The 27,909-nt window shown below is 31.4% G+C and overlaps 1 protein-coding gene across 1 annotated transcript in view; it reads left to right on the top strand.

Moving 5' to 3' along the window:
* Nucleotides 1–280: 280 nt before the first annotated feature.
* LOC129224475 (endothelial cell-selective adhesion molecule-like) overlaps nucleotides 281–27,909 on the top strand; it is a 112,285-nt gene continuing 84,656 nt past the window's right edge. The window contains exon 1 of the mRNA XM_054858928.1: nucleotides 281–427. The gene's annotated coding sequence lies outside the window, so the exon portion shown is untranslated. The remainder of the gene's footprint in view (nucleotides 428–27,909) is intronic.

Below are 27,909 nucleotides of genomic sequence, written 5' to 3'. Positions count from 1 at the left end.
CAGCTTTCTCCCGACAGTTGCCTATTCTTAATCTAGAACAGAAGTAGTTGTATTAAAGCTTTCACATTTTCTTCCCATTCTTTGCGAGCAATTTGCTAAGTAGGAATGAATCTAGTATGAATCAAAAAAGTGTCCGCAGAGGAATTGAAGCGTGGCGCTAGTTACGATCCCAGCCGAATCAATAAACTTTCGTTTGCTCGGATATAACTCTTGAAATAAACCCCAGTGCGAACACACGCATTTGGAGAAGGGATCAACTTTTCTCTCTACCTCTTAGTCAAAGTGGAAGTTAAAGTACTCTTTCGCTTTCAGTGTTTGGTATCTTTTTTTTTCTCTCACGTGTTTCCGAATCTCGTTGGATGTTCTTAGCGTTTAAAGTTTATCAACGTCAGTCATACTAAAGAGAAATTATGTTTAGAAAGATTTGGTGAGTACGTGCTAGTTTTTTAAAAAATAAGGATGATGCATAGCACTCATTTAAGTTTGGTCAAATGTAACTTACTGCTTCTTACCTTTTTTTCACATGTTTGAAATTTCTAAATTTTATTACAAATTTCTCTTGACTATATTTTATTGTTTACATTAAAAGCGTCACAAAGACAAATATTGTTTTTAAAAGGAGTTTAAAGTTTATCAACAATCACTATTTGGTTAGTCGTAGCTCGTTGGATGTTCTTAGCGTTAAATATTTATCAACGTCGTTCATACCAAAGAGAAATCATGTTTAGAAAGATTTGGTGAGTACGTGTTAGTTAAAAAAAAAAAAAAAAAAAAAACAAGCATGATGCATAGCTCGCATTTAAGTTTGTTCAGATGTAGCTTATTGCTTCTTATCTTTTTTCACGTGCTTGAAATTTTTAAACTTTAGTTTTTTTTCCTATTTTGTAATGGTCAAATTAAAAGCGTCGCAAAGATTAATATTGTATTTTTCTTTAAAAATAGTTTCAAGAGTTTATCAGCGTTAGTCGTTGCTCGTTGGATATACTTAGCGTTTAAAGTTTATCGACGTCAGTTGTAGCTCGTTGGATATACTTAGCGTTTAAAGTTTATCAACGTCAGTCATACCAAAGAGAAATTATGTTTAGAAAGATTTGGTGAGGATGTGTTTTTTTTTTAATAAGGATGATGTATAGCACGCATTTAAGTTTGTTCACATGTAAATTACTGCTTCCTATATTTTTTCACTTGTTTAAAACTTTTGAAATTTATTCTGACGTTTTTGTTATTTATTTTTTACTGGTTAAATTAAAAGCGTAGCAAAGAAAAATATTGGTTTTTAAAAGAGTTTAAAGATTATAAGTGTCAGTCATACCAGAATGATATATAGCACGCATTTAAGTTTGTTCAAATGCAATGATTTGCTTCTTAAGTTTTTTCACATGTTTGAAATTACTAAATTTTGTTTCGAGACTTTTCTTGACTATTTTTTATTATTTAAATTTAAGACTCCTCAAAGGAAAATAGGGTTTTTTTTAAAAAGGAATTAAAATTTTATCAGCGTCAACTATACCAGAGAAAAATTATGAAAAAAAATTTTTTTTTTGATGAGTATGTGTTAACTTTTTAAAAACAAGTATGATATATATTGTTCAGATGTAGCTTATTGCTTCTTATCTTTATTCACATGCATGTGATAGAAATTTCAAACATGTTTGAAATTTCTAAATTTTATTTCAAAACTTTTCTAGGCTTTTTTTTAAATTTAAATTAATGGCTTTTTTTAAATTTAATTTATTTTTCTTTCGTGGAGACACGAAAGAAAAATATGGGTTTGAAAAGAAATTACATTTTATGAACGTCAGTCATTCCAGAGAGAAATTATATAAAAAACGGTGTGTACATATTAGCATTTTTAAAATAAGAATGAGATGTAGCGTGCATTTAATATTTGGCCCTTTTATAAAATCGTAGAACTCAGTTATTAATGACTGAAATTAAAATAGTATTAAAAACGTATGTAAAAGTAAAATAATATTAAAAACGGTAATTTTGTGTTTATTTTTAATTTTTGTGCACGTTTTTAATACATAAAAAAATTCACTTAAATATCAATATTTTCTTGTAAACTTAAAAAAAAATTGGGTAAAGTTCATCAAATTTCGAACGGTATAAATGTTAAACTTCTGAACAGTTTAAAAAATAGACATATTTTAAAGGAGTTTTTCCCCTTAGACATTTTAAGTTTTACCGAAGAAGATTCCAGTCAGTGGCTCTGTCGAATTCTTTTAGAATCCGAAGCAAAAACAATAATCAATATAACTTTAGTTTTTAATAAATTACTCCCAACTTTTCAAAGCGGCTCACTTGTTTTCAGCTTACTTTCATAGTATAAGTCAGAAAAAGAAGAATAAAGTATGAAAGAAGGCTTATAATGCATCTTACACATATCGCGAAAAACAAAAAACAAGTTATAAATAAATAAAATAATTAAATAAATATCGAAAAATCAAAAATTGGAAAGTTGGGAATTGAGATGAGGAAAAATGTCTGTCGGTCTCTCTCTGTTTGTCTGCCCCCCCTCCCCCAATAACTTTTGAATGAATAGTCCGATTGGAATAAACTTTTTTTTTGTTCGAAAGATATCAGAAAGGACACCCCATTCCAGTATTTCACTTTTTATTTGAACCGTAGACTAATAATAAGAGTAGACCGAGCTTTCCCAGACTTGCTGATGAAAAAATTGGTTCATGGATACATCATGTGACTGGTGGAAGGCTTGGCGAAAACTTTGGCAGCATGGTTGCTAGATGGCAACATTATCTATAGTTTGGCACTTGACATGTATTTTAAGACGTAATGTATTTTCATTATAATTTTTTTTTCCAGGTGCAGAGATGTAACTGTTTTTCTTTTAGTTATACATTATTTTAGCATTAGTTTTTGATCACAGTTTTCAGTAACTTTTATTTCATTTGGAACTGCTACGCCAGTATTGGCGTGAACGTAATAGCGTAAACGTTTTGCGTTAACGAAAAAATGTACTAATCGGTATCTTAAATTGAAATTTTAGGTAAAAATCTTACCGTTTGCCGAATCTTTTTGGACGCTTACATCTTTAATTGCTTATAGAGTTATTGAAATTGACTAAAGAAAATGCACAACGTGATCTTAACGAAAAACTCACTATATTAACAAAATATTTACAACTTAGAATAACAAATTTACAAATCGGACTCCATAAAAGATCATCTTTCCGTGTTCCATCAAAGCAGCTCAAAAAAAAAAAAAAAAAAAAAAAAACTTTTAATTATAAAATTTTGAATTCAAATTATGTTTTTCGCAATCACGAACTGCGACAGGACCCTACTCATTGGAGTTATTGTTTCTAGAAACGGCTCCTGTCCCCCCCAAGTCTGCCTCTCCTCCTCGGCGGTTATTTGTGCATAGTTGTGTGTGTGCGTAGAATTGTGTGTATGCACGTAGGCGTGTGTGAGTGTATGTGTGTGAAGTCATGTGTGTGTATGCCTGTGAACGTGCGTGTGTGTAGGACATGGACGCCTCCGACAAGGAGAAGCGGATAGCTCAAAACCGGAGCAGCCGCGCCGCGCCGCCAGCAGAGGACGGTGGGCGGTGGAGCTGCAGAAGCTTCTAGTCCAAGTTGAAAAAGGCACGGACATCAAAAACGATCAACTGAGAACAATAAGCAATCGTGATTGCTCAAAAAAAGAAAAGAAAATTAATTTGAATTCTGAAATTTTGAATCCAAATTATGTTTTTCGCAATCACGAACTGAGACAGGACCCTACTCATTGGAGTTATTGTTTCTAGAAACGGCTCCTGTCCCCCCCAAGTCTGCCTCTCCTCCTGGGCGGTTATGTGTGCATAGTTGTGTGTGTGCGTAGACCTGTGTGTATGCACGTAGGCGTGTGTGAGTGTATGTGTATGAAGTCGTGTGTGTGCGTGTGTGTAGGACATGGACGCCTCCGACCAGGAGATCGGATAGCTCAAAACCGGAGCAGCCGCGCCGCGCCGCCAGCAGAGGACGGTGGGCGGTGGTGCTGCAAAGGCTTCTGGTCCAAGTTGAAAAAGGCACGGACGCCAAAAACGGTCAAATAAGAACAATAAGCAATCGTGATTGCTCAAAAAAAGAAAAGAAAATTAATTTGAATTCTGAAATTTTGAATTCAAATTATGTTTTTCGCAATCACGAACTGAGACAGGACCCTACTCATTGGAGTTATTGTTTCTAGAAACGGCTCCTGCCCCCCCCCCCAAGCCTGCCTCTCCTCCTGGGCGGTTACGTGTGCATAGTTGTGTGTGTGCATAGACCTGTGTGTATGCATGTAGGCGTGTGTGAGGGTATGTGTGTGAAGTCGTGTGTGTGTGTAGGACATGGACGCCTCCGACCAGGAGAAGCGGGTAGCTCAAAACCGGAGCAGCCGCGCCGCGCCGCCAGCAGAGGACGGTGGGCGTCGGTGCTGCAAAGGCTTCTGGTCCAAGTTGAAAAAGGCACGGACACCAAAAACGGTCAAATAAGAACAATAAGCAATCGTGATTGCTCAAAAAAAAAACACGCACACACACACATTAGCGCCTACGGGAAATTCAAGGCAAAAATAAATCCCACACTTAGAGGCGAATTCACTTCAAACAAACTTTGAAAGAAAAGCTCTTGATGAAAAATATTTACAGAAAATATCTTCTTGATTTGAACAATTTTCTGTTCAATTTTGAACAGTTCAAATCCTTTAACATTAGCGCCCACGGAGAAACTAACAGTCAAAGTAGATCCCGAACTTAAAGCCGGATTTGCTTCAAAAAATGTTGTTGTAAATAGTCCGACTCCGACTCCGCAAACATTGACAGAGTTACGGACTTTAAAGGAAACGATTCGAACTCCGAGTCTTTGAATTAAAAACCTCCGACTCTGACTTCTTAATCCAAAAATGAGATTGACTCTGACTCCGCAGCTGATGCAGGTCTTTACTTTAAATAATTATTGTTGATATGATTTATTTTTATTTTCACTCTAAAGTTTTAATTTATTCATCCAGTTTTTGGTGGAGAAACTCGGAGTCCTTTATGTTTTTACATAAAGATAAGAGCAGACGATTTTTTTTTTGGAATAATGAAAGTTATTTCTTTAAGTAGATATTCTATTGTTTTTAATTTATTTTTGAAAGTGCAGTTTTATTTTTTTAAATTACTTTTTGGAAACGGGGGAAAAAACAAACAATTTTTTTCTGATATAATTTATTTCTTATTTAACTCTTCTTGAAAGCGATTAAAGATTTTTTTTAGTTGAAAATTATTTATTAGCTACTTTGTTTAAAACGTGCTACTACTTTATTTGTCCATTTACTTATTTTTTACGCATCTTTTTCTTAACATGAGTAAGGCATATTTTATTTCTAAAAATTAGCTTGAAATGTTAAAAAGTTATGTTTAAAATAATTTGGCATTATAGCTAATTTTGAGAGTATTGATCATACTAAAAGTCGATATTGGTATACGGGAAAGTAGGCTCGTTGAGTTCTGGAGGGAACTTCTTATTTAATTTGGTTACTATGTAGTTTTGGTAATGTAGTCCTCTAACTTCCTTATACGTCGTGATGATCCTGATGTTTTCCCTCTTTCAGCAGCCGTAATTGCTAATAAAATTAACAAATTAATTGTTGAACTTAAGCAAGTGTATATTTTTGGGTAATTTGGCATTCAAATAAACCATAGGAGGAGCTTCAGTCTCTGGACTCCTGAAAAAGGTAAAACAAGAATCTACTCACTTACGTTGGATATGTAGTTTCCAAATGAGACATTTGCTTACTCAGCGAAGATTTAAAATGTTTTACCTCTTTTGTTAATTTCTTGCATCACCATAAAATGACGCATTCAAGCTCTAAAATTGCGAACATGTTTTAAAACTTTTCATACTTTGAAAATAATACAAGTTTTCGAGGCTTCCCTTGATTCACGTCATCTATCTATAGTTTCGGGCAAACCTAACCTGGAAGCTTCGACTAGGATCTTCGACTAATACAGTGACTAGGATCAGCGTAGCCTTCACAATGCTGCCAGGTTAATTTCCCCCCCAACTTTAGAATAAGTTTTGAAAGTTTTTATCCATCATAAACTTGTTTCATTTTACTCACGTTGCAAAATTAGTCCATATTTTCATAATCAGAAACCAGTGAACAGAGAACCAAAGGAAACTATTTTGCATGTTTGTGGGAAACGTTTTTCATGTATAGAAAAAAAAACTTTGGGGGGGGGGGGGAATTAGCTTTCATATTAAAATGAATCAACGAAAACAAATTGTCCAACGAATATTTTCGGTCCGAAATAAACAAACTGTAACAGTAACTGGAAGGATTAAAACTTTAATAAAAATGAGTTTTGTTGAATGCTTTTAACCACAAGGCATTTTTCGTACTATTTTTCTGTTAGTGACAGAAATGGTTTTTGTTTTGACGCCGTGAAAAACTTGTTACTGTTGGGGAATCAATTTTCCCTTCTTTATTCGGTACTTTCTTTGAAATATTTGATAAAAATCTTTACACGCCTACTCTTTCTTAGGCTCCTTAAATGTATGGTAATCATATTGTATAAAACTAAACTTTGGTGCAGAGTTCATTTGAACATTACAAAAGAAAAAATGTTTTAGACCAAAATTTTATAACTGCTTTTACTTATATGTTTTAACCATGAATAAAAAATTCCCTCTCACAGTTTTTTTTTTTTTTTTTTTGGACTTTCATTGTTAGAATAGTGTTGGTCTTTGAAGAATGAACTACTTCAAAAAATTGATGATATTTTAACTAATCAACAACAAATAAAAAACCCCTTTCTCAGAACCTTTTTTTAAATATTGATTGTTTCAATATTATTGATTTTTGAAGCATAAAAATTGCTATTTTTATGTTTTTGCTTTAAACATTTTCGGAAAATTTTAATAAAAGCTTTGTTTAACAATGACCATAAACAACAATGAGTATTTTTTCCCTCCTACGCTTTTGCATGAAATTAGCTAAAATCGATTATAATTCACGTTCAAAGAACTTTGAATTCTGGGAAAATTTTTTATCCGATCCAAAAAAAATCAGAGGTTTCGTAGATATTTAATTTTAATTTGTGCGAGCAATTTTTCGGCCTCATATCAAAGGATTTAGGCAAAAATGTTGATTAAAATTGGAATAAACCAATAATTAATGGTTAAGTAATTAGTTTGATGATAGAATATTGCATTGTCACCGGATCTGAGGTTACATACAAAATTTCAAAAGAACTCGATCGCAGAAAGTGACTGAAAATTGAGTTGCAAGATTCCAACAGACACCAACGAAACCAAATTAACAAAAACACGGTAAAAATGTTTGGATTTACAGTTGTTTTATTTGTTGTTGATTAGTTAAAATATCATCAACGATTTGAAATGTTTTACTCTTCTTCAAAAACCAATAATATTCAAACAGTGAAAGTTCAAAAAAAAAAAAAAAAAAGATACTGTGAGAGCCGTTTTTTTTTTGGTTAAAACATATAAGTAAAAGTAGTTTTAAATTTATCTCGAAAACTGTTTTTCTTTTTTAACGTTCAAATGAACTCGGTGCGGAAGTTCAGTTCCATGCAATATGATTATCATATATTTAATAAGCCTAAGAAAGAGTAGGCGTGTAAAGAACTTTATCGAATATTTCAAAGAAAGTCTAGAATAAAGAAGGAAAAATTGATTCCCCAGAAGTAAACAGATTTTTCACGGCGTCAAAACAAGAACCATTTCTACCGCTAATAGAAAAGTAGCACGAAAAATGTTTTGCGGTTAAAAGGATTCAACACCACTCATTTTTATCAAAATTTTAATCCTTTGAATCAGTTAGAGTTTGTTTATCTTGGACCAAAAACACTCGTTGGGCAATTTGTGTTTGTTGATTCATTTCAATCTGAAAACTAATCTCCTGTATTTTTTTCTGAGATTTTTTCAATCCAAGAAAAATATTTTCCTCTAGTTTGCAAAGTAGTTTCCTTCGGTTCTTTGCTGATTGGTTTCTAACCTTGAAAATATGGAATAATTTCGCAATATGAGTAAAATGAAAGAAGTGCATAGTGAAAAGAAGATTCATAAATTGCTTTTATAGTTGGGTCAAACGTTACGTGGCAGCATTGGGAAGGCTACGAAGATCCTAATCACAGCATTACGAGGCTAACAGGTTAGGTTTGCTCCAATTATAGATAAGTGACTTGAATCGAGGAAGCTTGATTTGGATTATTTTCAAAGTGTATAAAGTTTTAATAGATATTCGAAGTTTTAGATTTTGAATGCGCCACCTTATGATTATCTAAGAAATTAACTAAAGAGGAAACACATTTCAATTCTAAATGGGCTAGGCAAATGTCTAACTGAACAGGTCATATCCAACTTAAGTGGGCGAGGTTTTGCTTACCTTTTATATCAGCCAATGGTCCGAGACTATGGTTTATTTGAATTGCGAGTTACATATGAATTTATACTTGCTTAAGTTCACCCTTTAAATTAATTAGTTAACTCAAACAATTAACTTTAGAATTCACTACTCAAAGAAACTATAATGAGAGCTGTAGTTTCTGATTGATGGCTGCGGAAACAGGGAAAAAAAAAAAAAAAAACAAATCCAGTAGCTTATAACCTGTTTTTAAGCTTAATGAATGGCAGTAATTTTTCTGCATTTTACTGGTTTTTTCCAGTGGCGAATTTATCGTCGCAATTCATTTTTGGAGCCTTTTGGAGAAGAGCAGAACGATGTAAAATATTTTCCATGTTCTTTTTTGGATCCCCTTGTCGCAATTACGACATAGTATATCCACCATATGCTTTTTCACTTCACAAAAAATACATAATTGCATTAATATAAATACAAACTTGCTGAAGTCTATGATTAACCTGGAAAGAGGACTGAAAAATTTTACTTCTTTGGTTAATTATTTTCAATGACCGCAAGGTGGCCTATTAAACTCTAAAGGTGTGAATTGTTATTATTGTCTTTTTTAGAGTCGATTAGAAAGCTTGTTCTACAAACTCATTCAATATAGATTAAGTAAGGTAATATTTCAAGCAATATAATGAAAAGGACTTTTAAACTAATGACGTAAATTTAATAAAGCCTCTTAAACCTCGATTACTTGAAAATTTTCAATGGGGTCGTTTCCAAAATTTTGAAAGTATTTTTTTCTGAAAGAGCATGTTTAAAAACATAGGATCTGACCATTTTTTAAACAAAGTGTTCAAGTTTAATATTTTAAAAAAATTACTTACATCGGTGCGCTTTCATTGTTTACAAAAACTGCCGATGACCTCACAAATGATAAAAAGCCATTCAATGTTGCCATTCACAGAGCAAAATACTTCATTCGCATCTTTACTCACGTGTATTGGCAACGATGTGGTTGATAGCAAGCGTAGAAGGCGATACATAATTCGCTTCTTGATTATCAGTACGTGGAAACGCAGTACACAGATGCGGAAAAGTGCATCATTTGTGACGTGATCAAGACCACGCCTTGGTTGAAAAATCGGACATTTAAAAAAATTAATTAAAAAGTAACTGTAGGGAAAATGAAAGTATTTTCTGGGTCCATGTTAGTTTTTTTTTTTTTTTGCTTATTCTATCAATTTCAGTGATTAAAAGTAATACTTTTGCCTAAAGGAAACAACCCCCCCCCCATTGCTCAAAATCCACTAAAATATGCGTGCTTTTGTTCTCCATTGAAATATATTTGTTAAGGGGTTCGGAAAAAAAAATCCTCAAATTTGGCAGTTTTTTTTATTATATGAAAAAAAAATTCCGTTTTTTCCCTTAAAAGGATGTTTGAATATTGTTTCTATCTTAGTTATAACGAAAGATATAACTACTTTTGTTGCAAGCATTTTACTAATATTATATTTAACTTTAAAATTTTAAACGCGTTTTTTTCCGTGATGCAATTTTTCCCGATTTCTTGCATTCAAACTCTTTTAAATCAAGAACTGATAAAGATAAAAATTTGGAGCATATCATTTTCAAACAGTTTACTTTAATTTTTATTCGGCAAATGTGAAAAAAGTTTAAATCAAAAAATATGATTAAAAAAAAAGGTATCTTCGAATTTTTGAAATTTTCCTTCAAATATTTTCTTTTTTTTATTGAATTAAAATATTTTAAATCGCAGAATAAAAATTAAAGTTTATATATTTATAAATTAAAAAAAAATTTAAATTGAGCAAGAATATTTTGAGTTTTAACGATTTAAAGCAACCTTATTTTAAAAAAATAAATTTAAATTAAAAAAGTTTAATATTTATGCTATGATTTTGCTTATTAAATAGATGGTGAATCAATGCAAAAAATTTCAAAACTCCAAACTGTTTCACAAAACTTTTTCAAAATGTGTCCCGAGCTCCCTTAAGTTTATTAACAGTTCAACTTTACAGTCACTACTAGTGGCACCGCACAGCTTTGCCCGTAGTAGAAAATTAAAAGATCTTTTGGTTTGCCTGTATATTTACAAATAATGTACGATGAATTTCTCGCCAATTGGCTTGCCCACGTTTACGGTTCTACGTTATGATAACTTGGTAATTTACTCGTCCATCTTATGATAATTTTGCTCGGAAAATGTTCTTGAAATTGGAATAGAAAAAGAACAAAATCGAATTTTCGAAAAATCGTTTCGAAGTGCACACCCCCATGCTACAAACTAATTCTGCGCCCAATTTCATGAAAATCGGTCGAACGGTCTAGGCGCTATGCGCGTCACAGAGATCCGGACAGAGAGAGATACAGACAGAGAGACTTTCAGCTTTATTATTAGTAAAGATTATTAATTTTTATTTTCTTCTGTATCTAATATGCAAAAGACGCGAAAACTTTCGAAACTCGTCGTATTTTCACATTTTGAGATATGCTAAATCCATTTTGACCATTTTTGGAAAATGTCTGTCTGTCTATGTATCCGTATGTGCGTGACTCGCTTTTTGTGTGTCCTCTTAAGTGCAAAACCGCTGCATAATATCAAATAAAATTTGGTGGATAATATGTATCTCCATGTGAATTGGTGCCCATCAGGTTTTGGCACCAATTTCTCCCATTGGGGTGGAGCAATCGAGCGTTTTCTTCATTATGCGGGCCTGATATACCTCAGGAAGTAACGGCGGAATCAAACAAAAATTGGTTCACAGGGAGAGTCTAGAGGGTACAGTTGTTGGTTCAAATTCGGTGCCAATATCTCAATGGCGGGTTAAGCAATCGAACGTTGCTTTCTCGTTACTGTGACTGCTATATAAAGTAATGAGCGGAGTCCATCAAAAATTAGTCCAAGGGTACAGCTTAAAGTGTATAAAAGTCGACTCAATTTTAGTGCCAATAGCTTCAAGACGGGTAGTGCAATCGAACGCTCTTTCTTGTTTATTGCGACTGTTATTTCGTTAGAAGTAATGCTACAATTTAGTTTTAATTTGGAATATAAGTATACCTGCACGGAAAAAGCCGTTGATTCAATTTTTGCGCTAATCGTTCCAAGAGGGGTTAATTTTGGTCATCTTTTGCGCGAGTTATACAGCTTAATTAAATCCAGTGTGAAAGATAAATCATATTAAAATGTTTTCACCTACAATTTCCTCGAGAAAACTTTTCGCGTGACTTATTTTCACTCAAATGACCGCGGAAATCTCAACGATTTAAAATTTTTGCCGCTTGCCGTTTTCTATTTGTTAACAAAAATTGATTGTAAATATGTTAGGCTAGGCTTTTGAAATCACTTTAAAGAGCATTGAGATACTCGAAGAAAAGCTCATTAACATAATTAATGAACTTATTAGGAAGAATGAAAAAAATAGCTGGTAACAGCTGGAATGCCCAGTCGTAACGTATCTCCCTGTTAATGCAACCGAACATTTCTTTTCCCTACCATGTTAAAATATCTGAAACACGTTAAATGATGTAAGTCCTAAGGCCATATAAGAATATCCACTCACTCCCCTCCCTTTGGTTGCTTTGGTAGAATGTAGTTTCATTCGAAAGCTCACTTTTTTGCATCCGTGTAACCTATGGTGGTTCACAAAAACATTTTTTCAGCTATAGTCCAGGACACTCCCATTTTTTTACACTTACTAATAGTATTATGCTGTAAAAGTTTTAGCTTCTTACTCAAATTTCAAGTGCTCAATGACCCCTTAATTTAACATTAGCCGTACTATAGAAAATGCCACAAATTTAGAAACATTTGATTTCCCCAGCTGTTTTGTCGTAAATAATTATTTTATTGCAATGTATATGCATATTATTAGTGTATATCATAATAAGTAGCATTGTTTTTTCAGTTCAATGTATTTTTTTTAACCTCTCTCCCCATACGCTTGAAGTTTGGGGGAGTGGGTTGAGCACCCTCTTTCAGTTGAAATAGGAAGCTAAAATTCTTCCAGTATATTACTATCCACATGTCTAAAAATATTGAGGGATGTCCTGGTATCTAGAAAAGACTTTTTTTACATGTATTTTTGAACCACCCTAGTGGAACCCCGAAAATCGTATCCGCAGTTTCTTGCAAATTTAAGCAATTTATCGTTGTAATATCGGTACCTATGAAGCAGAATTACATAAGTACAAAAATTGCGATTTTCTGTTTATTAGTGCATTGTATGTAGAAGCCAATTCCACATCGAGCCATAAGAACATCATTCTTAAAAAAAATCCTTTTAAATTTTTTTACCAGGGTTTAAAACAGCGCGCATTCCGTCCTTTTGCATGCCCCATAAAAAAGTTTTTCCCTCTCTGCTGTAAAATTATCATAATGTGACTTACGTTCCTCTGGCTCTGACGTACAGATATTATCTTTTACTTCTTATCAAAAATGTATTTCTTTACTTCTCATGACTAAGTTCACATATCAAAGATCGAATACACTGCATAAGTTATTTCTGTGACTTTCCATGCATAAATTTATTTGCTTTCTATCAGGAGCATTGTAAATTGCAATATTACACTTTTCTATACAACTTACTCACTAGTATTAATAATACATGAAAGATTTATGTGTATATTTTTTAAATTTTCGATCCTTTTTTTTTAAATGTCTAAGACTATTTTGTTTCAACAGTTTGTGAAAACGAATAACTTTAACAAAGCGACAGCATTTTATTTATGTAATAAACATTACATCATATTGGTCATAATATTAATTTATTTTTATGACTCAACATTTAAGAGCCATTGTCTGTAAGAATCGGGAGTTTAAAGCATTTGTGATTGTTGACATTTTTAATTTTTTTTATTTTCACATATGTTGTTCCTTATCATAAATGTAATGTAAATCCGAAATTTGAGCTTTGTCTGACTCACCATTTTTGAGAAAACAATTTTTTTTGTTTAGGGGGCGTGGCACATTTTTGCCGGTCTTTCAAATTTGCAGATTTTAATGTGGTTGTTGCTTGAAGCGCCCTTATAATGACATGGATTTTTTAATTCCATATTACTATATGGTCTTGTTAGATACTGTTACAGCTGTCAAATCGGTGACACTACGAGGGCGACGGCCATGAACTCCGTTTAAAAATGACCGAAAATGAATTTTTTTCTATATTCAAGGCCAATTTTCTCAAAGCGCCTTCATGATGACACCAACATTTTTAGATCATTTTCTAGCCACACTAACATACATCAAAAATATGTATCAAAATCGGCGTCACTATAAGGGCGCCAGTAGATATTGGAACTTTTATTCAATAAATTTCACAAAAACACAAATATTTAGAATCTAATTACAACTGTCGCCCTCATAGCAGATATCTGATACTACATTAGGTTGATAACCAACATGTTTGTCTAACATTTGCACAAAAAAAATCGGTGTCACTCCTATTATTTTTCGAAATATAATCGTTCCAAGTTAGTACGTTATGGCATTTTTTTATATTTATTTATTTAATTTTTTCACACCCAGATTTTTTTTGTACATATTTATTTTTAATTTAATACAAAGAAGTGTACCTTATAACATAAACAGCTTTGGGCAGCAAGAGAGTCTTTTTCTTGAATAGAAAATGCCCGTTTTGATATAGGTACCAGGTGGATCTATTGTGCATAACATGTCTAGACTATTATACTAATACTCGTCTTGTTTTTTCCGGCCAAACAAATTTATTTATTCCAATGGTTCTTGACATGCATTTGACATAAACTTGCAAATGGTCAACTTCTACTCTTTTTCTGGGATACCATGTTTTCCCATGCTTTAGTGCTACAAAATTAGCAGTTTTCAATAAGAGATGACCGTCTTTCTGAAATTGGTTTGACTTGATTCTTAATGTTTTCTTCGTTTTGGTCTACGTTATCCTCAAATTCAGTTTCAGATTCTGAATGTTCGTTTTCTTCAATTTTCTTATTTGATGTATTGAGAATGCATTCGTTTTTTTTTTGTTTCTTCCATCGAAAAAAAAAGGATAGGATTTGTTTCATAGTACAATACTCTGAAGCAACGAACAGTTTCTTCCCCGTTACGAACTGCATTTCTCATCTAGTGTGCAACTTGACAGGGATGTTGTTTTTTCCCAGTATTTTCACTAATCGTAAATTGTTCTTATAAATACTCCTTCTGCTTTGAAGTGAACTTGAACTGAGCTCGTAAAGATAGGGACCATCCAATTTCATTAAATTGAACTTTTGGCAATGCAGGGGTATTTATTAGTTGAAAATTTGAAGCATTTATATAAGATGTTTGTAACAGCTTCTCTCTATACATCTTTCGTATAAAATCCATTTGCAAGTTGAGGTCAAATGTATGTCAAGAACAATTGGAATAAATAGATTTGTTTGGCCGAAAAAACAAGATGAGTATTGGTATGATAATCTAGACATATTATGCACAATACATCTGCCTGTACCTATATCAAAACGGGCATTTTCTATTCAAGAAAAAGACGCTCTTACTGTCCAAAGCTGTTTATGTTAAAAGATACACATTTTTGTTTAAATTAAAAATAAATCTGTTCAAAAAAACTATCTGGGGGTGAAAAGATTAAATAAATAAATATAAAAAAACGCCATAACGTACTAACTTCGAACGATTATATTTACAAAAATAATAGGAGTGACACCGATTTTTCTTGCGCAAATGTTAGACAAACATGTTGGTTATCAGCCCAATTTAGTATCAGATCTCTGCTATGAGGGCGACAGTTGTAGTTAGATTTTAAATATTTGTGTTTTTGTGAAATTTATCGAATAAAAGTTCCAATATCTTCTGGCGCCCTTATAGTGACACCGATTATGATACATATTTTTGATGTATGTAAGTGTGGCTAGAAAATGATCTAAAAATGTTGGTGTCATCATGAAGGCGCTTTGAGAAAAGTGGCCTTGAATATAGAAAAAAAATCATTTTCGGTCATTTTTAAACGGAGTTCATGGCCGTCGCCCTCGTAGTGACACCGATTTGACAGCTGTAATAGTATCTAAGAAGACCATATAATAGTATAGAATTTAAAAATCCATGTTATTATAGGGGCGCTTAAAGCAACAAGAACTTTAAAATCTGCAAATTTCAAAAACACGCAAAAATGTGCCACGCCCCCTAAATTTAAAAATTTAATTTCCCAAAAACGGTAAGGCAGACAAAGCTCATATTTTGCACAAACATTACATTCATGATAAGGAACAACATTTGCAAAAATAAAGAAAATTAAAAATGTCAACAATCACAACCTGCCTGATCCTTACAGACAATGGCTCTTAAATTTTGACCTCTTTGGAATTTTTTAAAATTCCAAAAATCAGTCATTGTTATTAGTAGGTGTAAACATTCCGTTTCACTGATTTGCTGCTCCCTAAGTGAATGCCTCCCCCCCCCCTTGGAATTCTAAGACATCAAAAGACCTCTCTGACAAATTTGGCATATATCCGACGTAACCTGTGGATTTGCATAAGGAACACATACACACATACAAACAGCCATTTTTATTCATTAAAGATTAGACATAATTTCATAAAGTAATCACGATTGCTTATTGTTTTCACTTGACAATCGTTGATGTCCTTTGATTTTACTTTCCTGTGCGTAATCGAATTATTTATAAACGATCTTCTCGACTTTTCATAATCCTTTTTACGCGAAAACAGTCTCCAGTACACGTCCAACCAAAACACACCCAGCCCCTGGGATTCATTTGGATTTTGACGTCTTGAATTAAAATTATGGTTGCGATAAAAGCATTAGTAGAAACAAGAAACCCAACGAGTAGGGTTCGATCGCAATTTGTGATTGCGATGAACATAGTTTGAGAATTTAAGATCTCAAAATTCAAACAATTTTTTTTTAAATATTATTTTTAATTTCTTTAATTTATTTTTAATAATTAACAGAAACAGATGTTTAAACAGTTGTACTATGATATAAAATAGTTTGCTTCATTTGCTAGTCTAACATTTTTATGAAGACAGATTATCACCCATAATTATTGTTCGAAAAAAAGTGGTAAGTAGGACAAATACTTTTACCGTACCGAGCATTCAAACGAAATGCTGTCTAATAATTTCAATGAATTTCACGGCACCAAAGTAAAGAAAACTACGATAATAAGACGCAATGGATTTGCAAAGCTATTATAGAAACTTCTAAACAATTTACTATAGAGTTGAACTTTAAGGATCAAATTTTATTTTACTGATGATACTATTTGCAGTTTATATCCTTCTTTTCAGTGGAACACATTATTTCTGCTAAGCCAAAAAGGATTTCGAAAGCACTAAAATGCATTCCTTCAGAATCTATAAATCTAAGATAATCACGCAATTCCATTCCATCCTGAAACTGTTAAAGAAAAAGATTTTTATGGGCAGAAGTGAAATTATAACAGCTGTGACATAATTCTTCTAAGTTATGCACTGGCGAAAACTATTCCTTTGTCTTCTTAACAGTAATTTCCCTTTAACAGCGATTTTACTTATCGCTGTTAACCGATAAATGCTTATGATTATGCCCTAGATGTTGTCTGTAACTGTAACGAAAGATTGACATTTTAAATACGATCGTTAAAGTTTAGTGTTGGAATGTAATTTTTTGGTTAAATGCTCTGGCGACTGTTTCGTTAATTGCCTGTTTTGTGAGGTTAGTCTAAGGTTATCAAATTAAAATTTAAAGACAGAAGTAGATTCAACGATAAATACTGGCTGTGTATTAGTTTGGAAAGTGCTATTTCATTTAAGTTTTTTTGACTGCAATATTTGTTCTGAAGCTAGTATTTATTGCAATTTGTTTCTAATTGGTCGTTGGTATATAATACTGTCTTGACTCAAGATTCTAAATGTATGCATTCCAAAGTAAATAACATAAACAATTTGCATAACGTTTATAAATTATATCCGTATTCCTTCTTTATTCAACTAACAAACCATAAAAAAGCATCAGCAGCATGTTTCTATTGGCAAATATTTCAAGGTTTTGGCTGGAGAGTAGTTAAAAGTCAGTTTTACATTTTGAGTTTTAATTTTAAGTTCTAAAGTCTACGACTTGCAATAGGAATAACGAAGACTCTGAAAAAGTAAATATGATTACTTAAATAATTACGGATTACTTCAATAACAGTAAAAAAAATCATCCAATAGCAAATTTGAACTGAAAAATACTTTAAGTTGTGGGCTGGAGAGTATTCAAAAATTAAATTGCACTTTTTGAATTTTGTGATTAAGTTCCTAAATCTAGGAAGAGGGAGAAAATTTGCAATGGAAATTGCGAAGATTAATTGAGAGATAAAGGATTGAATTCAGGTAAATTTCTTCACATTAGATGCAAAAATAACCATAAATTTTCAAAGATTTGAGAAAATCCATGCACTTTCATTATATTTTGAGGTGAGGGTTTGAACTTTGATAAGATTCTAAAATTTAAGCTGAAGAATATATAATGTTGAAGATTATGAACGAATAGCAGAGATTGTTACTACTTTTAGTTAGACGTAACCATATTTTGAGATGGAATGGGGTTGTTTCCTTCAGTCAAAAGTAGTACTTTTCATCACTGAAATTGATAGAATAAGAAAAAAAAAAAAAAAAAAAAAAACATGGACCCAAAAAATACTTTAATTTTCCCAACAGTTATTTTTTATTAAATTTTTTAAAATGTCCGATTTTTCAAACGAGGCGTGGTTTTGATGACGTCACAAATGATGCTCTTTGTGTCTCATCTTTCTACCACATTTCCACGTTATGATAATCAAGAAGAGAATTAAATATTGCGCTCTACGCTTGCTATCCACCATATCGTTGCCAATACTCGTGAGTTAAGATGCGAATTAAGTATTTTGCTCTGTGAATGGCAACACTGAATGCTTTTCATCATTTGTGATGTCACTGGCAGAAGCGTAAACAATGAAAGCGCACCGATGTAAGTAATTTTTAAAAAATATTAAACTTAAACAAATTTATTTAAAAAAAGGTCAGATCCTATGTTTTTAAACATGCTTGCTCTTTCAGAAAAAATTACTTTTAAAATTTTGGAAACGACCCCATTGTTATTTCTAAATTTTAAGACGACTTTGAAAGAGGAAAAGTTTCTTACATTAGATGTAAGCAAAAAACTTAAGTAACGTAAGTTTCATTTTATATATTGTAGACTATTGGAAAGAATAGCAGTTTTAACCGAGAAATATTGTAATAATGTGATTGGTATATTTTTCAAATTTAGTATCTAAAATTTTTGCATTAAGCTCTTGGTATGAAGTTAAAGTTCTGAAACCTTATTTAAGGGCTTAAAATGTGGTAATGTTTTTATCTTTGAGATAAGGGAAAATGTTGTTAATCAGCGATTTATGACTCCTACTGAAAAACAAATTTTCAAAACTCAAAAACTATTTCCATGTATAAAAGGCGGTTTTATGTATCTAAAATTAAAAGTGAGGGCTTGAAAAATAATCTTTTTTCAAAGTTGAGGTGTGGAAAAGATGAAATTGCATACAGATTTTCAGAAGATTACTTTGACTGAATTATGACGAGTTTCGAATGTTTGCAAAAGAACTGCAATGTTAAAGATTAACTTGCTCTTCCTGAAAATTGTTGACAAACGTTTAAATTGGAATTGTAGAATTTACATCATAAAAAGTTTCAAGATTGCTTGCTGTAAACTTGAAGTTAAGTTGAACCAAGTTTTAAAATTGTTTCGCTTGCTATAAATTTAGAAAATTCTAAATATTTTGTATATATTCTTCTTGTAGTAAAAGACTTGGCACATTTGACTTAAAACAATAAACCGAATAATAGATAAATGTTCGTGGGAAAATATTTTGACTGAGCTAAAACTCCGTTTAAAGGTTATTTTAGTTTAAATGTATTTTTTTGTCTTGAAATATTGCTCAAAGTTTGAAGTAAGAAAAATATAAATTTGCAGAGCAATTAAAAAAAAAAAAAAAAGAAAAAAAATTCTGTGAACAAATTCAAATACTGTCCATTCTTAAAATTCAGCTAGCTAAATTTAAGTTAACTGTCTTCACTAAATTTTGTGAGGATTAAATAAATCTAATTAAATTCCTAAAATTTGTCTTGAAGAATAATTTTACTTAAAAAGTGTGAAGTTTACTCCGAAGCGCTGCGATAATTACCAATAACCTTGTGTTAAACTAAACTATATTTCACGGTTTAAAACTGTCCTTGACAAAAGACCTTGTTTATAATATGTGATGTAAAGCCGATGTACCAGTACGTACGTAAATCTTTAAGACTTGAGGTATGGAGAATTGAGTAATTATGAACAACTTTGCATTTCCAAATATTTTGCACAAGGCAAAAGACTTTTGGGGTTATCGTGCGAAAAATTCTGGGACAGTATTTATCTTCAAGGAAAGTTTAAAAGCTTCATATTAAGGGAACATAATGTTTCTAAGCAAACTAACAAGATTACATGCATTAAATTAGCGGTTATGATGTACAAACATAATTTGAAGCTTAGAGAAACTACTATAGTAATTATTGAAATTTTTAGCAATGTTTCTCTAAAATTGCGTAATACAAAAAAGTGTTCAATAAGAATATTTTGCTTGCACACTGTAAAAATTTTTGTGTATCCTGACTTCAGTGGCATCATAGCTGCATCTGCTGCTCTGGAGTAAGTTAACTGACATAACTGGAGTAAAGTTACACGTCACTTGTGGAAGATTACACTATGGTAATGTATCTATGGTATAACGTTTCACAAATTTCTGTGTAAGGTTACACCATAATTTTCTGTATGCTTGCAGAGAAATTGTTTGAAAGGTTACACATTTGCAAAAATTAAGCTTTCATCTGACTTTCTTGGACGGTTACTCATTTTTAAGTGAAAGTTGACTTGTACTTCAGATTAACCATTCCATAAAATTATCCAAATATATTAAATGATCGTGTAATAATATCTTTCTATACGTTCTTTATTGGAAGTATAAAAATAAATTATTAGTTTACAAAATTTAAAATTTCGTTATAACTGTGTAGCAATTTCATGCTAAAGCCCTTTGCTTTTTGTCTTCTTTACTTCTTTAGCTTTCAATCATTCGTTTATTCAATGTTTATCAAGTTCGTGCTTTTTCACGATTAATATACACCAATCAACTTTACACCAATTCGAAATTTATTTTAACATACAGATAAGACATTTTTGTTGCACTAAATGAGCAAATAACACTCAGGACACAGTTTCAGTCGGATCGAACCAAAAATACCAGTATTACAGACAGCTCGCAAAGCTAGAGTTTTTTTGCCGCTCGACCAAGGAGGACCGTCTTCGTTTCACTAATAAGAATTTATGAGCTGTGTGTCGATACTGATCTTTATGAAAGCACTTTGAATTCCCTTTCAGTTTTTAAAGCAATTTCGAATGCAGGTGGGACTTTACACAAACTGTAGTACAAGGTTACTTCGACAATTAGAGTATTTTATAAAAAGGGATACGAGTTACTTTTTTTTACCAGAATTCGTGTTAGGCTACCCCCTTTGCACAGGTGTCCTTATACAATTTTTTACGGTGCATTTTATATGATTTTATACCCCCCGGTATTAGTTATAAGTAATATTGTTCACATAAAATTCATGTAACTTGTGTAGCAATTTAAATACCGGTTTTTACAATTTATGAAAGGATACACAATAAGGATGTTTAAGTAAAAAAGGGATTATAAATTCAAACACGAAAATAAATTAAAAGAAAAAAGTGTTTTCCGGTTTTACATTCATAAATAACGTATGAGTTAAATATAGTTTAATTACTTAATGAGCCAGATTTCGTAAATATATTAATGAGGCTCCATGTCAGCAACATAGAAAATCACACAAATCGAAGGAAACAAATCTTTGTTTTGTGAAGGGATTCAAAAAAAAAAAAAAAAAAAAAAAAAAAAAAAAAATGCTTTAGAAATATTGAGCTTTTTTCCCTTAAATAACAGTAAAAATAATAAAAACAAGTTAAAAAGGAAATAACTTTTTTTAACGTTTGAAATCAACATTGATGAAGTTCTCTAAATATAAAATTTCAGAAGTAATTTTATATCTTAATTATATCTACTCATTATTGATTTGAATTTATGCACAAACTTTGAAGAATCATTTCAGCTGTACACTAATATCTATTTATTCTCAACCGTTAAAGTCACGGAGAACAAAAATCGTAGTTTTACCAAAATTTTTCCTCAATTCAACTTTGCTTGTTATCTCTCTAATCAAAAGTCAGACGATCCGAACTTTCGCTATGCAATCAGTTACATCCACGTTTTCTTCGTTACGTATTCATTAGTCTCCGTAACCGTAACGATGAAATCGCGTTGTCCAACAAAGCTGTGTTTACTTTCACCACATAACTAGATTTATTGGGAGGGTTCAAACTTTCTGTAACTGCAGATTTATTATTTTATGCTCCGCCGTCTTCAAACATAATTGAAATGTCCCTCAAAACAAGATCTTGGCATGCCTCATTAAAATTAGAGATCTTTCAATAATGGTTTGATCATTAAAACACTTTTTAGTGAGCACTGAAACGATTTTTTGTTTTTAAATTTCATATTCTTAAGTTGTGTATTAAAGCTTAAAATTTTTAATCTGCTCTGTCATGCTATTTATGTTGACTTTATGCCATAAACATTGCTCTCATATCATTATACATCAAAATATTGTCAAAAGAATATCCGAGGCGCATTTATTTCGGATGATATTGAAGATTTTTTCTAATACTCTTCAGAATTTAAAAGCTTTTATTCAAATTATAATTTTAATGAATAATGATTATACCTAGTGGGATACCAAAATAATGGGAACTCACACAATTTTCAATTTTTGACCTTGGTAAGTACCTCTGACGTCATTAAACGTTATTAAAATTAGAATATTACAATATTCTTGTGTATACTTTATTATTTTGTGTTAATATTTTCTAATTTATGATATTGAGTGCTAATGTTCGGAAAGTTCGGAAAGCTTAAGAATTTAGTAATTCTAATGGATTTGTTAAAAAGTTTCTTTGAATGTCCACATTGATTTGGCAGTCCACTCTAAATATGCAATCCTCATATATATAATAGACAATTCATTGATCGAGTAACGCTGACGTCACCAACAATGAAACTCGCGCCGCATGATAATTTAATAAGATTTTTTCAGTAATGTTTGACATACACGGAAATGCTTTATTCTGACAAAGCTGAACATGAACCGGTAACTTTACTGTTTTACTGGTAAGGCTGTCATTTTAGGAGAATGAAAAAGGGGTCAACAATTAACGCTATCTACTACAGTTAAGGGTTAATCAACTGGAGTTAGGGTTGAAATTTCAAATATCAAACTATCACCAAACAGGCAATTGCTTCGTTCAAATGTAGAACCAGTTTTCACCCGTTATACCTTGACGGGCGATTTTCTTGTGTTAATCTAAATAGTGACAATTATAAGTGATCCAACTCAATGCTGTATTTTTGTTTTTTTTTTCTATTAATATTTGTTATACTTAAATATAGGGCGTAAGTTTTCTTGAAATACTATTTTCGGCTTCTTGCATATTTATATAACTGCTGAGAAGATTTTTTTTCGTTTTTTATTAAATTGATAAAGAACAAAGGCTAAATGTATGTTATACATATCATTACAAAAAAAAGTCAAAAATAAAGTAAATACTTTTTAAAAAAGTACTGAAAAATGAATAATTTGAAAGTCTGGCTTTGAGATTAGAAAATTCGTGTCTGTCGCTCTGTCGTTCCCCCTCTCCAATAATACTTGAGGGAAAAACACAAATTGGAATAATTTTTTTTTCTTTCGTTCAAAAAATTACGGTCAGGACACATCATTCCCAATTCCCACACTTCATTGTTCGGTTTGAGCAACTTTCCTTTCGATTTTGAACCGTTCAAAAATTTAACATTAGCGCCTAAGGGAAAAAATCAAGGCAGGTATATCTCGTGCACTCAAAGCTGTATTCGCATCAACTGAACTTTATTTCAAAGAGCTTTTGACGTAAAATATGATCTTAAAGGTTTTTGACTTAATTATTCAATAAACATTCGTTTAATAATTTAATTTCTTTAACATTTATTTCTACAAAGAAATTCAAAATTCTTCATCTAAAAACCGATGAAGCTAAAAACTATTTTTTTTGCCGCTGAAAAATGTAAAAAATTCTGGAGACCTGAAACATATTTTTAGTTTTTGCTTGCAGATATAAAAAGTAAGACGTAATAGAAATTGAAACGCTTTGAATCAAACTAAATTCAACGTGCAAAGAATTTTATTGAAACATAAATGATCGTTGAGATGTTTATTTTAAAATTTTCATACTGAAATTTAGATTTTTTAAAATAAATTTGGCAGTAAAAAAAATAGAGTTCAAGGTGCTTTAGTTTTAACTTGAAGCAATGAGCTGCAAGGGATATTATTTTTCATACAACTTTTTTTATTTTAATGTATATTTTTTTTTTAAATTTTCATTCTTAAGTATTACCTATTTTTTTTAAACTTTTGGTAACGGTAAAAATTGAAAGTCAAGTCTTTTTTAAACTAAAGAAAGAGCGGCACACAATTTTATTTTTGGTAAAAACTTCCTTTGCATTTTTAGTTTAATTTTTTTCGACCAATACTGAAGAGTTTTTTTTAAAGGAAAGCTAAAATACTTGTTGCTTTTGCACTGCAAATAAAGTTTCAGATTTTCATATTTTACTGATACAAATGTGAATTTTTATCTAGGGAAAAATGTTTTTAAAATGCTATTCTTTAATTGACCTCTCGGAAAATTGTACGCTTAAATATTAGAAAAAAATGCTGAACATAAAATGTTCCGTATAAGAAACTTCTTATTGGTTAAAATTTACTGAAACATACTGCCTAAAAATTTGAAGGAATTCATTGTTCATAAGTTCTCTCAGTTCAAGCTTTTTTTTTTTTTTTACACCAAAGAGGCATGTTTAGTTTTCAGTATGATACATGTTAAAAAGGTAAGTTTGAAATAATATGCTATCCTTTTCAACTGTGCGAATAACAATCTGATGCTATAAAAAAAAATCAATGTTGGTGGGGGGAAGGGGGGGTGCATCACCCAAATGGGGGGGATTTTTAATTTTTTAAATTCAATTACTTAAATTTGTTTATTGATATATTTTTAATTTTAATTGTTTATTTTATTTCATTTTATTCTCTTCATATTTCATTTCATTTATTTAGTTTGTGTGTGTGTAGGTGGAATGTCATTAACGTAGCACAAAACTTTTCTACTAAAATAATAATTATAATAATAATTAAAAGTAAGTAAATATAAAAGTAAATAAAAAAAATAAACAAAATTAAAAAAGGGAGCTAAAAAATAAAAAAAGGGAACAGGGTCGAGAAAATTTTAGGGGGAGGGGAGGATTTGCGCATTGAACTTGGCGGGGATGGGCACTCTTGGATTGGTGTACAGGAAAGTAGACTCGTTTAGTTTAGACGATAAATCTTACTATTTTATGATAGCTTTCGTAAAATAGCATAACTCTGGTTTCAGTAGAATTTTACGAGAAGATAATTATCCATTTTAGCGTAAAAGACCCTTTGAAACTCTAAAACTCCCAAACGAATTTACTGTTCCTCTAAGTCGATAATAAACAAACTGCATACTTCCTTTGAGGATTACGAAGAGAGGAGATCATGTTCCATTAGAAAGAATTCCTGTTTCAGCTGATATTAAAGCATCACGTTTCAGAAGTTATTTGTTCACTATTAGAATCTTGGAGCAGTAAATTTAGCTGAATGTGCTAGAAGGATTATTATTTCGCTTTAGTACTTTAGAATTAGTGTGATATTATGTTTCAATAAAAAAATCGTTAAGCATTTGAAAATATTTGTTTTAATATTTGAACTAGATAATCCATTCTCAAACGTTGAATTTGAAAATTTTAAAAACATTTTTAACGTGATTAAATTTGGGAGTTTATACTTTTGTATATTATATATATATTTATCGTTCATTTTTAATAAATCATTAAGTAAACGAAGTATTCTGTAGCTTGCTAATTTATTTTCGTGAAATTTTTTAATGCCAAAGAAGAACACGTATCTATGCTGTAAAGTCCATAGGAATCCAGAAATATTTTGGTTACATGAAGATTTTTCTATACTTGACTGATTTAAATTTTTAGTTGGTTAAGTTATATACTTAAAAATTAATCTTTAATACTCCAGCTTTTCTGCAAATGAATTACTCGCAAATAAATTCCAACTCTTTTAGTTGGAAATAACCAAACAAAATACTTACAGACTGAATTTATTTCTATTAAAAGGTACAATGATATTATTCTCATTCTTGATAATGCTTATTTCTACTATGAAACCAACCAACCAACGAAATTTGTCGCTGCCGTTTTTTAATCTAATACAGTAGAGCCCTCTTATACCACGAGGGTTGGGGGACGCATTTTGCCGTCTTTTCTTTCGCATCTTTTTCTACCACCTAATTACTCTAACTAAAATTTAGCTTGAAAACAAGAACATGATGCTACATTGAAAAAGTCTTTGACTTCTAATCTATTGCTTTAGTTTTTAAGAGTATAAAGCTTTAAATATTTTGTTTAGAACTGTTTTAATAAGGAACCATCCTAAAGATTGTATATCAGACAGAAACCAATGAATAAAAGTAAAAAAGTTTCAAGTAAAAGTTGGGTATCTGGACTATTTTGTTCAAAGGGCACTTTGCATTACTGTTTGAAAGCAGAAAATACTTTAGCCAGTAGCAAAGGGATTTACTATACTAATTACCTTATGAGTTTTTTTTTTTTTTTTTTGCTTTTAAAAATATGTCTTGGAATTTTTTACGCAAAAGAAGTTCGTATTACGTTTTGCTGATCGAGGTGTTTCATGAAAATACTTTTATTATGCTCGTTCTGAAGTGGCGCAGCGAAGGGGGGTTTTAGGGGTAAAAACACCCCCCAGAAGCATTGGTTTTAACAATAATGCAAATTCTAATGCAGTAGTTTTTGCTTATGAAAAGGCTGTTTTGATCAAAACATTTCTTTTAGAAGGTATTGTTGATCAAAGTATCCCATTCAGAAGGTTTTTTTTGACCAAAAAACCCCTCCAGTAGGTATTTTTCATCAAAAAAACCCCTCCAGAAGCTATTTCTGGCTGCGCTAGTGCTGCTCTGTCTTAGATGGATGGAACTGGCTTTTGACACATTATTAATAGCAATTATAAAGGTAATTATTTATAAAGTTAACAAATTGATTTCGCTGCTTAACTTTAAAAAAAAACACGTTAATGGACTTTTGAAACTTAACTCTGGAAAAATAATCCGATTTTCTTTGATTCAAGTCATCCAAAAAAGCATTTTAAAAGCTTAATTTTTCACCATACTGTTGTATCTTTGGTTTTGAAAACTTCTCTTGCGTTCCGATTTGATAACCATGTGATAAACATTTTTATTTCTAGTTATTGATAAGCCATTTATATAGTACTTATGATTTCAATACAAAAACACTCGTTTCTTAATCAAAATAAATGTCTTTCACTGCATTATCCATTTCCTCTTCATCTTCCATCGACATTTCTTTTGAAGTCAGTAAATAAGTAAAAAAAACTACTAATAGTAAGGCACATCAATTCTTTATCTTTTTTCCATCTTAAATTTCCTTTACGTTTCAATAGGCATATGAACTTATTTCGTTAAGTAAAGCCAGTTCTTGTTTTGTCTGAAGAATATTCCGTCTAATGGCTTCCATTTGTCTCCCTAGAAATCCATTAAGTTGCAACAGTTCCAAGTTATTTTCTCTCTGGTCTGCTTTCGTTCCTAAGAACATCTCCAATAATGGAACACAGGGGTAGTTTCGTACTGAGCAGTTAAGCTAACGAATTTCGACATTGTTTTCTGGAAAAAATTTCCGTTTCAGGCATTTCGAAGGAGAAAGAGAAACGCAATGCGATGTATAGCAATACATGTATCATTACTCGTGCAGTTTAGAAGTGGGGGAGGAAATGCAATGGGATTTATAAAAAAGGTTAAAATTGCAGTTTATGTAACTGCAGACATAAATATTTATGACTTACTTAAGATTGAAAGATTGAAATGTCTTTTTTTTAAAGCTGTATGAAAAGTTTTTAAGTTACTGGTAGATTTAAATATTGGCTTGAAAATTCAATGAGTGTAAAAAACGTAAGAAATAATTTCAGTTACGAGTGTTTTTCGAGTGATAAAAAAGAAGCTTAGTTAAAAAAGAGTTTTTTTTTTTTTTAAAGAATATATAATACAATTTTATTTTTTCTTTCAAACATATTCTCACATAAACAGACTTTTAAAGTTCCAAAAATTGGATGCATTAAAACATATATCCTTTTCACGGTACCCTTTAACCATATCAGCGAAAAGCTAATTTTATTAATTTAATTTATTACAATTGGCACTTTTTACTTGATAATTAATTTAACTATAGTAAATTGTTTGTTAAAAAGAATCAAAAAGGACAAATTCAGCTTTACATGCCAAACCCGACAGCCCTGTTACTAGCCC

The sequence above is a fragment of the Uloborus diversus genome, chromosome 6 (assembly GCF_026930045.1).
Source record: "Uloborus diversus isolate 005 chromosome 6, Udiv.v.3.1, whole genome shotgun sequence".
NCBI classification, from domain to species: domain Eukaryota; kingdom Metazoa; phylum Arthropoda; class Arachnida; order Araneae; family Uloboridae; genus Uloborus; species Uloborus diversus.
Note: the sequence above shows the minus strand (reverse complement) of the source record. Positions and strands in the feature narration are given on the sequence as shown.